We start from the raw sequence: 13,273 nt of genomic DNA on the forward strand, positions 1-13,273 counted from the left end.
TGTTAGATCCTTAATCGGTCTTCTTTATTAACCGCTCGCACTGATTCAGGTCTGATTCATTGTTCAACTGGCTGAATGAAAAGATTCGACTCACATTAGCTTCAACTAACATCAAAAACACGTGCCTCAGTCAGGCTATAAATTAAAACTGAGGCATATGGATAAAATACACTCTAAAAAAATGTTGCTAAATAGCACTGAAAATGGTCCATGGTTGCTGGCTCATAATCATTTGAGGAACCACTTTATAGCACCTATCTTTAAAAGGTGTTTTGAATCAACTTTCATGCTTCTCTGAGGTCAAAAAGTCTTGTGTGGGGGCCCTGGCATATTTCCTTATAGGGGGCCATGGGGTTTGTTAAACAGGCTGAGAACCACATTAGTTTCTGGAAATACACTGTATTTTAATGTTTTGCTTTAGGATTGAAGGTCAAAATTCTAATATCAACAGAAACCAGTCTAAGATGGTTCTGGTTTCACATAGCTTCATCAGGCCGGTCTGTGTGATGGTTTGAACTGGCCAGCTATAGTTTTTGCCAGGCTTGGAGACCAGCTTAAAATCAACCCATGACAGCAAGCCAGCTCTCTGGAAGAAAATTAACTAGGCTTCTCAACAGTGGGCTAATTATACTTTAAAGCGGGACCATTTTTCAGCTAATTTCATTTTGGCCATGAGTCCCCACGGTGTAGAATTTCTGCCGACAAAGGCAATGAAGTGTTAATTTTCGCTTACAAAACAAAATTCCCCTGGCCTTGATCAAATTAACGTTGACTGTGGTTGTTTGTCAGATGTGTTCCTTCAAGGAAAGCCAAGCTTGCGTGCCTGTAGAGTATCTCTTTCTTGACCATAATTCCCTGACAACATGCTCTGATAGAGGTGTCAGGAAAACCCTAGATTGTCTAATAGCAGGCTACTTTATTTCTTTTCCTTCTGAGAACCTGAATCAATAGGAGTTGTTTTTTCACAGCATAAGCAAAACAATAAAAGTTAAAGGATATTGTATACTGTGTCACAGCAATTACACATCATATAGACTCAAATTGATTGCTAATTCATTAAGGTCTAAGCTTTGGTTATCTTCGGTTTACTTGAGTTGAAATTGCACAAAGCCACAAACCTCCTGCTTTTAAAATCTGTCTCTAAAAGCTGTCTGCAGTCCCATCAGCATGACGTTGATTATCTCTTATCATATTTAGCATAGAGAGAGTACTCCACTTATGATCTCTTCAGACAAGCTCTTCAGTTCAAGATGATTTTCTCTTAGCTGAAGAGAATATTTCTTAAGTATGGCAAGGCTTTGAAGCAACTTTATTTGAGTGTCTTTATAATGGAAAGAGACAATATTCAAATAGCTTTGAATTAACTGACATTCCAATCTTGAATAGTCAATGATTCATGATTCAACGGGATATTAATTAATGTTAAAGGCTGATTCAGAAATAGTAAATCTCAGCTAATACCTTACAATATTGTCTCTATTGTCTTTGTTTGTTAATGCATTAGCTAACATTAGCAATATGTTTGCAGCATTTATTAATCTTTGGCAATCTATAAAAATATGCGATGTTTTGTGTTAGGTCACTGTGCAACTGTATTTTTTGGTAAATAAATATTGTATGACTAAATGCTGTAGATGTATTGCACATTGTTACTCAACTATTGACAAATTAAATTGTGAAGTGTTAATAAATCATGCATGAATTAAAGTACTAATACTTGTTTACATAAAACAAGGTTCAGATGATTATGCGTACCTGTAATAATAAATTATCTAAATTCTTATCAATTATTTGTATATTTATGGCTGATAAGGGAATGAGCACTTCCTCTGGATGATAACCCAAAGTCTTTGCTGCCACCTTGACTGGAATAAAATGTGGCTTTGTTATCAACTCGGCACTTCTTTCTTTCTTCTTTCTTTCTTTATCTTTCTTTCTTTCTTTCTTCTTTCTTTTCTTTTCTTTCTATTCTCTTATTCTTTTCTTTCTTAGCTTTCTTTCTTTTTCATTTATTTATGAACGAATGGCTTTTGAATTACATGCCAAAATAATTTTTCAAAATTATGAATTATTTTTCAGATTGTTAAATTTTTCATGTTAATTACATTCTTTTTTTTACATTAATATTTACATTATTACAATGAAATTATTATTTACTTTAACTTTTAAAATGTATTTAACCATAATATTAAATTAAAATTCAAAATTAAATATTATATGAAATACTTTTAATTAATTATTTTAAATGTAATACATTATTACAATTACACTTATTATTTACTTTAAATTTTTAAAATGTATTTTAACATAATATTAAATTAAATTGAAAATTAAATATATATGAAATACTTTTAATTTAATGAAAAAACTGAATGCTACACATTTTGAATGACTTATGGACAATGAGGGAAATTTTGTTTCTTCTTTTACAAATTCATACCTTGAAAATCAAAAATCCATTGCTATAATTTCATTTTAAATTTGATTTATAGCATGTGGCATATGGCAAGTGAATGAATCTTTTTTCATGTAATTTCAATTCTCATTTTTGTCTCATAAGTCAGAGAAACTCAATATTTCTACCACGTCTCAGTGTAGGATACAGAAATGCATGAAGATAGGTACCAAACAGCTTGTACTTCTTGAATTTGACAAGTTTTATTTTGTTGACTACCCATGTTCCACAAACCTTGAGCTCACAGGCAAGCCACAAACAGGTGATATCAGTTCATTTATTACATAATCTGTCACACTCTTCTGAGTAACAGCAGCTTTAAAAAAGCAGCTTAATACAATGGAGCTACTGTTGTTCTATGTGAGTCATTTGGCTCTTGTTTGTGATTTTTCCGTATGTGTCTTGAGTAGCAGGGTAGTAATAGACAAAGTTCTTTTAAATAACTTGGTTTTGTCGGATATGTGCTTTCACTGCACACTTTTAAAGGAAGTGGAGCACTCCCCTCTTGTTATAAGAGGATATATCTTTAGTTGGCTATCTACTATCACGTAAGTACAGATTATAAAACCAATGGTTAATGTCTTATGGGGTAATTGTTAAAGACTGGGTTTTCTCTAAACAACACGGTGACCAATAAATCTTTCTTTGGACCTTGGTCTACCACTTCTCATAACGCAAGATGGTGTCACTTTGATCAATTATCTCGACCACAAACACAAAACTACGACCAGTTACCCCCCTGTATCAAGATTACCACGCGATTGTGGCTATTACCGTGACTCTAACTGAACTGTCTGCAGCTGCTTCTTCTGTACTTACCCCTCAATACCAGTTATTATAGTGATTATACCAGTTCTGTTTCTGCAGCATTTTTCGACTGATGACTAAACTGTCACTGGCACAAACAACTACAAAACACCAACCGAAGTGCTTTCTAGCAGACTCCACGCCCAGCCATTACAAGCTATTTTGTTAAAACAAAATTCTATTTCTGTTTAATCAGTATTTTTATATGGAGTGGTGTCAGCCAATGTGTGTCCTGGTGCTGTGCATATAACATGACCCGCCCGGGATCAGTAACGACATGGTTATTTACTATAGTAAAGGTCCCAAAAAATATGGTCATGTTTTGTCAGATACCTCTGCAACCACCACAAACCCAACCACCACAACACGGGTTAAAAACAACCCAATTGGGGTTTTTTTCACCCCACGGCGGTACCTATAGGACAGAAACACCATTCTGGGTTAATTTTCCCAGCAGTAATTGGGTTGTTTATTATCCCGTTAATGGGTTGATATTTTTACTATAGGCCTATACCAAGCTTAGTTTTTACTAATAATGAATTAAGTTTCAGATCGAATTAAATTAATTTTGTAAACTACTCCAACAAACACCTGCTTGGCATGATAGACTTCTTTATTTACTTTTATTTCATTTATCATGGTTCTATGTAAATTTACACCATTATATGTCTTTTTTCTGTTAGTTAGTTGGTTAGTAAATAGTTTATTGTATTTAAATTATTATTTTTTTTTTTTTACTGATGTTACCCTGTTTCTTAATTTTCCTCTCACCCCAGCATTCCATGAGGGCCCCGTTCCTGGGACCCAGCTCCCACCCCATTTTTTTTTTCTTTCTTCTTTCTTTTTTACATGTGGGGAGAGGAGTGTTCCAAGGAGAGAGAAAATGTACCTTGTACTTTAGTTTCCCCCCAGTACACTGGGAAGAGGGGGCTAAGTTGTGGAGTCTGAGCTTTGGGTTTGCGGGCTGTCAGGACTGTCACGTCATGGCTGCGGCTGTCAGGGCAGGTTGCGCGCTCAATGGGGTTTATTTCAGTGGCACGGCGCGGCAGCCACAGCAGCACTGCCCTAAAAAACCTCAATATGATGCGATCGTTATTGGTGCGGGTTGGGCTACATACAGTCATTCACGGCCTAAAGACACAGAACAAAGGTATGTAACATGGAGCGAACTTGAGTGCCAAATGGGGATTTTTTTTCTTTCGATTAGGCGTAAATAATAATTATTTCCGTGCCCTTTTCAGTGTGTATTTAACTTTATTTTTAATTACCTTTATCGTGTCGCGTTGAAAGATATAATTATTATTCAGAACTTTTACAGTAGGCGCGCAGTAACGGGGTCACATGGCACCTGTTGTTTTTCTCAACGTGGCCAGGAAGGGACCAGTCACCCCGAAAAGAATTTCCAAAAGTATCAAGGTATTCCCAGTGCATCATAATCTTAACCAAAATCTCAGATGTAATAATACTTCAATACGTAAACATTTCACCAACTTTTTGTAAATGGTCTCATTTGACAACATTAATAATAGTTTTGTCAGACACTCCTTAATGTCAGATCCTCCATGTAACCATCAAATGGCTTAAAATCTATTGAATATCTTGACACAGCATTTGGACATTACCATACAAATATGATATAATGTTGACTATTTATAATAAAGTAAAATAAATACTTTACAAAATTATTCAGAGGTGTTATCCTGTAAATGCAGCTGTTAGCAGATAATGTACCTTTGTAACATATCAATTGAAGATATTGAAAAAAAAAATTATATTGCCCTTTATCTGTTTAATTTTCCTGAGATAAGGGATGAACGTTTACTCCTGTTTACTCTGATACTGAAGCCTGATTTGTTCATGTACCTGCACTTCAACGGAGCTTCAACCCGGCAAAAGTCGAGGAGCCGACTACTATTGGCTAAATCGATTTTTAGCCCAAGCGCTCAGATGGCTGAGTGGCAGTGACCTGTGAGCGATAAGTTCCTGTTCTGACCAGACTAGCAAAAGCCAGTCGTCGATGAATTCATGATCCGGAATCCCATCTGCCTCAGAGGGAAAGAGTCCATGCACTGTGTGGGGCCAGAGACAGTCCGAATGGAAGAATTGCATAATGAATGCACCTCCTCGAATCTTAAGAATGGTCGGTGGAGGAGGGGCTATCTGATTTGAACAGTAAGCATCTTCAGAATCACTGATAAAAACCCCTCCCCTGGGCAAATCGGCATGAGAATCTGTTCAAAAGTTAGCATCTTGAAACGCCCGTTTCATAAGCACACGGTTTAGATGCCTTCGAGCTCCAGAAGGGGCATGAGCTCGCCCATCTCTCTTGGGAATGAGGAAGTGGCCGTCTGTAAAAAGCCTTCCGGCATCTCTGTTCGCTGGAAGAAGAACCGTTCTTCGACTCTTTTGCAGAAAGTGCACTTCGTCGGACGTGGTCATTGTGTCCTGTACCGAAGTTTGAATAATACCTCTGAAGCAAAGCTGGCCCGCCAAGCAAAATGGAAGCGAGTAACCTTGTTCTGTGGTTTTTACAACCCAGCTTGACACATCCGGAGATGGCTTTCCAAGCCTGGGAAGCCATCGACGGATGTCCAGCGTTTTTGTTAGTTTGACCGGCCGCATGAGGTAGTGCTAGTGATAGTGAGACGCGGATAAAACGCTCTTTTGAGCTTTGTGGGTCGCTATCACATCGGTAATTTTGATAACGAAGTTCTATTTCATGTCAGTTGAAGCTAAATACACACAAAAATTATGGTCAGAATGGTCGCTGTCTGTCCAGTGTCCAAGTAAAAACACAGTTGGTACCCGCATCTTAGTGCAAATGTAAGCAGTTAAGAAAAATATCGGATGTCATGTCAATATGCATTTGTATATGGTAATAACAGTTAAACAAAACACAACCGCTAATAGTGAAGGGTGGGTCCATTTTGAACAGAGCTTCCACGTGCCACAAGGCAAGGGGAATGGAGAGCATATTCAAGCTTTCTTTGAGGGGAAGTCCTGGCTCTGTGAGACCCTCTCTTCTTTCCCCTCTCTGCATACTGATCACTACAGCTTCTGGAGGCTCAGGGATCCCAGTGTCACATGTGGGCCATGTCCTTGGCACTTGAAACACGAGTACTGGTTGCACAAGCCTTGAACAAGTGCTGTGCCAAGCCCAGGTCAGCATCTTGGGCGGAGGCTGGTGTTGCGGGGCAACCCCCGGGGGGGATTTTTGTCTAGTAAATGGCCGTGGGGTGATTTAAGCTAGCCACTACTCTGAACTCACCCATCTGCGTGTAGCATGCTGGTGTAAGACTGTCTGCGCTTCTGTAACCTGTCAGTCAATCATCCCTGCTGGGGCTGAAATCCTTTTGGAACGGATTGGGAGTCACGTTAGGTGACCCATCTCAGGTCACTGATCTCCTTATAAGCACAGGGGCGCTCCGCACACAGATGGTTCATGGCCTTGCGATCTCCTGCACAGGGGCCTTCGTAGTGACAGAGCCAGGCTAGTCGCTTTGTGCACGCTCTTTGAAGGGCTCGGGATTCGTCAGCCTTTTACCATGCGCCGGAGGCGTTGGCCGACACACTCTGTAGCACTGCCATCGAACGATAGCGCCGAGCCCCGCCTGGCCGCTGGACACAAAGCTGTATTCGTTAGAGTGTGGCTTAGATGGATCGCTGCATGGGCTTTATCCCCCAAAAGTAGATGGATGCCACCGGCTGCGCAGCAACCACCACTTCTCGCGGGAGGGAGCTTGCCATATGCCCTTTCTTTAAGCATGCATCCATAGAGTAGAGAGCCGCCAGAAATTGGAAACGCATTCACATGGTTCGAATAATAAACCCCAGTAGTCTCCCACAGCGGCGCACTCACCCCTGCACCTGGTCCGAGCTGCACTCCGCGGCGTGACATTTGCAATGTTGCCGAAATTTGCTTAAGAAAATTTGCTCTTTTAATCTGCAAGATGTACACAAGGGACGAATACTTGGTGATCTTCTGCTGCCAGGTGCTTTTTCTGCTCAGCCGCAGGCTGTGACTTCTTTGCTTTGGGTTCTTGCTTTCAAGCGAGTCAGTGAGGAGATGTCTTACGTTGCTAATGGAGCACCCCTCTGATGCCTGGCCGACTTTGAGCCGACTTCTCTTGACGTCGACTCCTCTTCTTTTTGGCCGGGTTTGACAAATCAGTTTCCCCGCCTCAGAGTACCCAGGGAGTTTCCCCCATCAGCGTGTATTCCGGTCCGGGCGCGGGCTGAGCGGCCTGTTCCGCAAGGGAAATCCACTATTCGACCCCTTATGCCGTTTTACTTCGTTTCCCTCCCATATTTTTTCTCTGAAAGGAAACAAGGAATTTTGTTCTTAATATTTTAATTCTTTTATACCCGTTTTATATTCCTGAAGACACACCATCACTCACAAGCCATACCATCGATGACCTTGTAACCCTAACTGTGGTAATCTCGTAGGACACCTTTTCTAAGCTGAGCTCCACAAAAACAAGCAGCTTATACCAACAATAACCCTTCTAAAACGCTTTTACCTTTTGTACCCTGCCCCAATATTATCTAGCACTTTTTGATCCTATTTATTTCTCTCTTTCCCACCTGTTTTTCATAATCTGTTTCTGTTCATTTTATGTGTTTGTTGTTGTTGTTGTCTATTGTTACATACTTTTACATGTAGGACATGGCCTTATATCTACCTTGTTCTTTTTTGCCTTGTATTTGTAGCATGTGATGGCACTAAATAACATAACTCCAATAAAAATACCCACCGAGCGCTGCTGGCCCCTTCACAGTTGATAACTACATCGTTGTGAGTATTGTTTTTTGTGTTCCCATCCATTAATTGACTCCTGTCGCGCATTTATTTTGTGTACCCGCTCCTCCTATTGCAGTTATGATTTCTATGGTCTTCATGATTTTACCTTCCTGAATGTCCCAGTGCGCTTTAATACAGCCCACCAAAGGCTACGAAAACGGCTCACCGAGAATTTGCCTGGTGTTCTGATGGTTCTCCAGTAGCTTTACCTTGGTGATTAGTGTAAGATTAATTGCTGTGTGTCTCATTTGTGTGTCTTTTTTCTATATATTTCTAAAGATCTTTACATTTTGGTTTTTTTTGCAGCTCCCTCTGTTAGTGTTTGAAGTATTCTCACACTCTCAGTCATATCTTTGTCTTCATAATCTCCACGTTGCAAGCGTGAAAAACCATTGCACTTAATAGTTTACTTAGATTGTTGTTCGAGCATCACTATTTATTGATGATTTGCTGTGGTAAATTTTGGATGCACTCTCGAACCCAGTTTCTTGTCTAACTCCTTTTTTCTTTCTTTTTACTCCGCGTTAGGTTCCACATACGCTTTGTCGCTTGTGTGCGGTAAGTCCGCACCAAGTGTGGTGTCCTCTTTGTGTCTCGCCTTCTGTGCCAACCGTTGTGCCCCAGCATCTCTAGAGCTCCACCTGTTGTGATTTGCCCCAGTCAGCCTTATCTGCAGACGGGAGGGCTGAAAAACAGCCGTTTGGACCGCCGGATGTGTCGGGCGGAGCACTGCTGTATCTGAAGGATTATCCAGGTGTGCGTCTAACCCAGCCCATGGTTCCCGCTGACATCCCTTCCAGCTGGCCAAGAGTCAGTTTCGAGCATCTGTTCTCCTCAATAATTAGCCATTTAGCCGCGCTATAGATCGTCTCCGTGTTACAGTCTAGCTTGCGGATGACCCTGATGAGAATGTAAAAATTCCGTGTTGAATCCAGTAGTAGTTGCCTGTTGATTCGGGTGCCACTTTTTCCAGGGCCTCCGATCTGCAGTTACCCTGCCGCCCCACACCTTACCAGGCCTGGAGCTCAAGGTGATCTCTGTATGATGTTACATGCGGATTCTCTCCTTCGTTTTGGTTAAACGCATCGGCTCCCACTCTGACATTCTTACTCCTAAGTGTGTTTAGAGAACATGGTAATTAAAGAGTACTATCTTTCAGCGAGGTTTGTTATTTTTCTTTCTTTCATTAGTCTGCCATTACAACTTTTTTTAACTCCCACTTTCCCGATTTGAAGACCAATACCCGTGCACATTTCGTTACGCTCCTTTTTCACCAGATGAACCGCTACACGTGGCAGCTCTTTTATTACTTTTTCCTTTTCACGCAAAAGGACAGGCGTTCTCGACCGTGTGTCTTTCTGTGACAGAAAAAACATGGCCTGACAAGGTGTACATCGGGCCCCCTATTCAATTTACCCCCATGTTGGAGGCTGTTGTAATGGAGGGCGGCCACCGCGGTCTTTCCGCTTGTGAGCTGACTGTGCAAACAAACCAAGCACGAGATTGGCCACATTCTCAGAGACAGGTGCCCCGGTTCAGATCATGACTAGAGGACTTAGATTTTGCAAGCGCCCTTTCATACGCCTTGCATGGGGACACTCGCCACCACCCCCATCCTGCCGACACTGCTCTAACACCTTCTCTCGCTCATTCTCCCTAAATAATTCTAATTTATCTGATTTCATATGTTTTTTCATCATCCTGTCCTCTCACCTACGGTCTATTCTGATGTTTTTTACTATTTGGCAACGACTGGCCTGGGCTAGCCAACCCTCTTTTAGCCCGTCCACCGTTGACATACCGCGGGACTGACTCAGGGCTCTTTGAGGAAAGACAATTACGCGCTGGGGAGCCTTGACACACTTGGTGAAGGTTGGTAATGCTACTTCCGGGTTATATCCCCCTTTAATCACACCAGATTTTTCCTGGTTGTCCTGCAGCTGTGACCTTAAGAAAGAGAGTATTATAAGAATCGGCCTTCTAAAACTTTACATTAAAAGAAAATCCATGTGCTTCTATGTTTCAAGGGCTGAAGTTGGGAAAAGAAATATACCAGATTTCTATGAACTTGTTACAGCTCCAGCTATTAAAGGTGAGTTGTGCCTCATGCCCTTCAACAGAAAAGAAATACATGGCGATATTTGAATATATTTGATCCTGCCGAATAAGGACCAGACCCCCCTGAAGAAACAATCCAAGAACAATTTCTTTTGATCATCTTTGATCAAAGTTGCTGACAGCAAAGAAGCCAAACAAGAAGTAAAACCAATAGTGGCCTGCGAGGGTTTATATGTAATTTTGTGAGTCTGCCCCTAAGGGTCAAGCATTGTAAATAATTTGCTCAGTATCCAGCTAATACAATCTGTTCTTTAACTAGTCTGATTTTTGGATTGTGTACAAGTTTCACAAAATCTGTGCTGTCGCGCTTGGCAACTTTCTTGTTGCTTTGCATTTAACATGCTGAGAGTAAACCGTTTAGAAGAATTTAGATTTTTCACAGTTTTTTCAAAAAAGAGTGTCTGAGGCTCAACTTAGACATGAAATTGCGTACTGGATCCGACAGCTGGAGGCTCTATCATAGGCGCAATAAATCGACTGTTATATAGTCTTCAAATATGGATAAAACGTTATTCGAGTTCATCACTTCATCATTATCTATTGATTATAGCACACTTGCTCATTCGAGCTCATCTATCGTTTTGCCACCCGAGCTTTTTACAGCAAATGTCTTACGGCTTCTTCCGAAATTGGAAATAGTGTATACCATATACGCGATTTGTCACTGTGATTTTTTTGTATCACATCCAGCCAGCCTTGATAAAGATAAGAACAGCCTTTTCAAAAGGGCACCTCCAAATATGAATCAAGTCCTTTTTCGGCTTTTGTCGAGCATTGCTTAAGAAAAGAAATTATTGGGAGTTTGCGAAGATGGATTCATGGCAATTAGACGCGCTTTATTTTGATATTTTAGTTTTAAAGTCTTTTGTTTTTCTGTCGTTGTCTCTCAATCCGATGGTTTGATCCCGTCGAGCGTTGAGAATGTCCAGCTTCGCACATTCTTTGTTCGTCTTGTGTCACTTTGTGTGGCTCGCAAACACACGCCCCAGATAATCTCTGGAAGTGGGCGGCGATGGGATAGTCCTATTCTTTTTTCTGTGTGTGTCCGCAACGGATTCGGAACGTGACTCTCCTTTTGTGCTTGGTCTTGTTGTTGTACACACTGTATTGCTTCATCCTTGCTTCAGATACGTCTGTCTCGCTCCCCATGTCCTTCTGATGCGTGCTGCTGAGAAAGAGGGTAAGGTGCCTGGGGTTACGTGGAGGGAAGGCGGGTGTGTGGAGGCTTGCGCTCTAATCGATCGGCCCCGCCTCCGCCCGCTCATCTGGTAGCAGATATTTTTACAAACAGGGTTTAGTATTCCAGAATCCAGCGAAGGTGTAACTGTTTCTAAGACCATTGTTTCTGTGATTGGCCTCATGCATTCCACAGAAACCAGTTGTCTCACGATCTTGAATCACTGTCGCCCTTCCCTGGGCACCTTCCCCCCCCCCCCCCTTTTTTTTTTTTTTTTTTTTTTACATGATGTTAAACAGGTTCTTTTATTGGTCAGGATGTTGCTCTGCCAAGGGGCAGGATATCTTGGCACTGGACCCGGAACGCAGTCAATAGTCCCACAGTACACGCTGGTTCTGTCAACGGCCACCCCCTACATCACTATTCATAAATCTAGACTCACACAAAGTTACAGGACCTCGGAGCCGAGGAGACCATGCCAGTTCCGCTCATTGTTAGATGTTTACAAGTGATGAAGAGCATTTGCTATTTATGTATCGGCCTCACTTCCCCGCCGTTGCATGTATCCGGTTCTGTTGTGCCTTGAGGTAGAGTCATTTTTCATCTGGTGTTGATTGACAGGAAGTGACCATGTTCTTTGCGGGCAACCTACTGTCCCTTGCTGAATTCGTTCCGTTACCGTATGTTTCTATATCTCTAAAAGGCAACCCATCATTCAATTCCCAAATGAACCACACCTTTGATTAACTCCCCATGTCAATATATATCTATAATTATAATACCAGCACATACTGTGGAAAACGAACAACCATTTGTTTAAAATGTTAATGGCAATTATTTGAATCATTGCATGCCTGTGGTTTTCGTCCCGGTATAGGATGCCGCATGCAGCTGGCATTCTATCACGGCCTTGTAGCTCAGAGTGGACTACCCCCTCTCCTGTTCCATCGGTATCATGTAGAGATACACAGCATTTAACGCTTATTTTCATCAAACTCAACTGTGCATTTCAACAGTTCCTTGCAATAGTGAGTCGCAAAAGACGAGCTGTTATTCTTAAGGCTTTGGTTTCTGTGTACGGAACTTTTAGCGTGCGTGTCTTGACCCTGACTCCGCACACGCCAAGATCGAGACGAAGATAATGTCTTATGCTACTATGAGCATCAAGTTGTTCTAGCTGGCATCCAGAGTCCAAAACTTTATGATGACTTCATCAACTGTCAATGAATTTTAAGTGGGTGGGACATTCAGTAAATTTAATGAAGATAATTAGTAAGTAAAATTACTTATTGAAACATAATTGTAAAGAATGAACAAAACAACTGGGAAATTGATTCCATACACAGTTTATGGAGCCTGGCATGTTACAGCCATTTGGTCTAACTTAGTGCGCACTGCAAAAAAATATTTTCTTCTCAGAATTCTTGTTTTTCAAGTACATAATATCGAACCTTCTTAAACGTAAGACATACGGTAGCAACATGTACAAGAAGAAGTCTTTTGTTATCTGTAAACTAGCCTCCCGTACGTGAGCTGTGTACAGCTATCACCTATGTCTGCCATGGGATAATAAATAGTTTTTCCATTAAATAAAAAGTTTAGATTTTGATTTTTGTGGTAAGGCAAAAAATGACATCATATTCCTGATTATTATTTATTGGCTTACTGTTCAAGTAATTGGATCTAGTTATTGTACTGGAGACCACAAAAAAGCTCCGGGGTCGGAAAATCCAATACTTTCTTTGCAGTGTCAAAGGTCAACTTCTTGCTTTTAAAACAACTGGACATTTTGTATGTTCAAAGGGACCATTAAGAAATCCCGCGTGTATAACTTAATAACAACGTTAGCCCACCCTGCTTAGAAACATCCCCTTGTTAGTGCGTTTCTGCCTTGCAAGAAGTGGACCTTACT

The sequence above is a fragment of the Cyprinus carpio genome, chromosome A13, assembly GCF_018340385.1.
Source record: "Cyprinus carpio isolate SPL01 chromosome A13, ASM1834038v1, whole genome shotgun sequence".
Lineage (NCBI taxonomy): Eukaryota > Metazoa > Chordata > Actinopteri > Cypriniformes > Cyprinidae > Cyprinus > Cyprinus carpio.